Source organism: Gymnogyps californianus, unplaced genomic scaffold (assembly GCF_018139145.2).
Source record: "Gymnogyps californianus isolate 813 unplaced genomic scaffold, ASM1813914v2 HiC_scaffold_87, whole genome shotgun sequence".
Lineage (NCBI taxonomy): Eukaryota > Metazoa > Chordata > Aves > Accipitriformes > Cathartidae > Gymnogyps > Gymnogyps californianus.
The window spans coordinates 216,215-219,131 of NW_026114480.1; the positions used below are offsets into that span (position 1 = coordinate 216,215).

Sequence of the window (2,917 nt, forward strand, 5' to 3'; positions counted from 1 at the left end):
GATACTGAGGTTCGTGCCCTGCCTGCTCTGTGTTTCAGGTTTGCCTCCCTCCCCGAGAGATGTCTTGCTTCAGACCCTGTCCCCATGCCCCTGCGGCACCTCTGGCCCAACCCCACTTGCAAGCAGCTGCAGTGAGCCCTGTGTCGCCCGCTGCGCTGACTCGACGGTGGCCATCCAGGCCTCCGGTGGTGGTGACCTGCCGGGCCCCATCCTCACCTCTTTCCCTCAGAGCACAGCCGTGGGATCCTCTCTGTCCGCTGCTGTTGGGAGCTCCCTCAGCGCCGGGGGGGTTCCCATCTCTTCTGGGGGCTCCCTTGGTCTGGGGGGCTCAGGGCTGTGCCTGCCTCCCCCCGCTGCAGTCTGAACTGCTGAAGCCGGCAGATCATCCCCTTGGAGCAGGAAGGAAGACAGGGACCCTGCAGCAGCAGGAGCGTGGCCACGGCTTGCAGACGGGCTGCGTGTCCTCGTCCCACCTGGCAGGAGGGACCTGTGCTCACTGCTCCTCGCTGCACGGCAGGCCTCGCCCTGCCTCCTCTGACTCTGCTTTGCTCTGAGCTCCTTGAGAAAGGGCTCGTTCTCTTCTGCTTTGCTGAGCCTCCTGCTGACGGGGGGAGGGTGCCGGAGTTAGGGACTGGTGTTGGTGGGCTGCGATTGCCACCAGGTAGCCGAATGGAAAAGGCAAGCGCTGTGTGTGGAGCTTGTCCTTGGGAAATGGGCCATTCTCTGTGCCTCCCTGAACCCTGCCGCCGTGTTTCTTGGTCTCTGTTCTGTGCCACTGCATTTCCTCCTTCTCATTAAAGACTTTGTGCAGCATAGCTGGAGACTCGTGGTGGTTTGTCCTCCCCCTCAGCTGGCCAACACCTCTGCAAGGATGTCATGGTTTAAGCCGAGCTGGCATAGGCAGCACGTGGTCGCTCGCTCACTCCTCCCTGCCCTGGTGGAGAACCTGCTCTCTCCCATGACAGTGAGTCTGTCCCCATGCATGGGGCACTGCAAGTTGTGGGTGGAGCTCCCTGGCCTGATACCAGCGCACCAAACCCAAGCAAGCGGGCAAGAGAAAGACAGAAAAGCCTCAGAGAAATGGATGGAACAAGAAGCAATGGACAGGGCTGGAAAGACAAGGAATGCCACACACAGTGGTGGGCAAAGATGGGAAACGGTTGCCCAGGGAGCTTGGAGATCCTCCCTCTTGGGAGATGTCCAACATCCAGCCAGGCAAGGCCATGAAAAACATCCTCGACTTGACCCTGCTTTGAGCCCGGCTTGCACTGCATGATCTCCACCTCAGGTGGTGTGTGATTCTCTCAGCCACTGCTGGATGCCCTCATCCAGCAGCAGCCATCAAGAACACGGGCAGAGAGGGGACAGGGGCCAGCGCTCAGGAAAGCTGCAGAGGTGTGGTGGGCACAGGGCAGGAGAAGGGGCACGGATGTCAGTCCCTGGGCTGGGAGCACAGAAAGGAAGGAAGATCAGAGGGCATTAAACAACTGACCCAACAGCAAGGCAAGGGGATAAGGTGTAAGCATGCTGAGGAAAGCCCTGAGGGAGCCAAAAGCTTGAGGTCCCACTGAGATTTGAACTCAGATCGCTGGATTCAGAGTCCAGAGTGCTCACCATTACACCATGGGACCACCTGGACAGATGCTGCCTTTCCCCTGTGGCCACCCTCGCTGAGCCATAGGCTCCTGGCTGAGCCTGGCAGTCTCTCCGTCTCCCTGGCCATCACCAAGTGCAGCCTTCCTCCAGGGCCACCGGGCACTCTCTACTCACAGGAGCTTTCAAGGGAGTGCCAGAGCTCTTTGCGCAAGCCTGGCATGCCCTCTCTTACAAGACCCAGGCTGGTAACCTGTGAGAATCTTGGTTTCGCCTAATTAGACCTGCTTATGAAGTTTCCAGCTTAACCTCTTCAACATTGAACCTCACAGAGTACCTTCGTGGCCCAGCGATCGCTCGTTCGATGCTTGCACTTGCCGTCTCTGCTGCTGCCTCCCTTCACCCCCGTGTTGGACAGCCTCTCAATCTGCCTGCCTAAGTTAGTGCCTCTCCTCTTTCTCACCTTGTAGCTCATCCGAAGCGGCCGTCAACCAGATACCCTTACTCTCGCTTGCACTCCTAGACCTGCTTATGAAGTTTCCAGCTTAACCTCTTCAACATTGACCTCACAGAGTACCTTCGTGGCCCAGCGATCGCTCGTTCGATGCTTGCACTTGCCGTCTCTGCTGCTGCCTCCCTTCACCCCCGTGTTGGACAGCCTCTCAATCTGCCTGCCTAAGTTAGTGCCTCTCCTCTTTCTCACCTTGTAGCTCATCCGAAGCGGCCGTCAACCAGATACCCTTACTCTCGCTTGCACTCCTAGCCAAGCTCCTGCCCTTGCCGAACGAGGCGACCAAGAGAGAGGGCAGGGGATGAGGTTCAGCAGAGGCAAGAGCTGGCAGGAGGACCCAAAGCAGCTCCTTCAGCATCTCCCTCAATCACAACGTGCTCCGGCACACTCTCATACCCCCTCGTGCACGTCCCCTCTTCCTCTTCCTGTGTGCCCAGGAAGACCTCTTCTGTGGCTCCTACTTCCTGACTGCGGTCCTTCTGAAAAATGCCACCAGTGCTCGTGCAACCTGTGGTGGGATTGCGTGCGGATGTCTCTGTCCTGTCAGCAGTGTCGGAGAGAAACGCCCCAGAGCCTGCGATGTCCCTGTTGGCCTCTTACTGGTGGGCCTTTTCTCCCACCTGCCCCTCTTCCCACTGGTGCTGTCCATGTTTGCTGGTGAGGAAGTGCCAGTTCAGGGAAACTTGCTGGGTTGAAATCCTGCTGGTCAATGCCACATCCTGGATTGGCACCTACACAATGTGCCACTGGGCCTGAAAGAGGGAAGGACGCATCTCAGGGGCTCTCCAGCTTCGGGAGCAGAGGGCAGAGGAG

General features: G+C 58.5%; 1 non-coding gene across 1 annotated transcript; it reads right to left on the bottom strand.

The window, feature by feature from the left end:
* Positions 1 to 1,559: 1,559 nt before the first annotated feature.
* On the bottom strand, positions 1,560 to 1,631 carry TRNAQ-CUG (transfer RNA glutamine (anticodon CUG)). The gene has a single exon. It is a non-coding gene; the product is annotated as a tRNA-Gln (tRNA).
* Between the last annotated feature and the right edge of the window lie 1,286 nt (positions 1,632 to 2,917).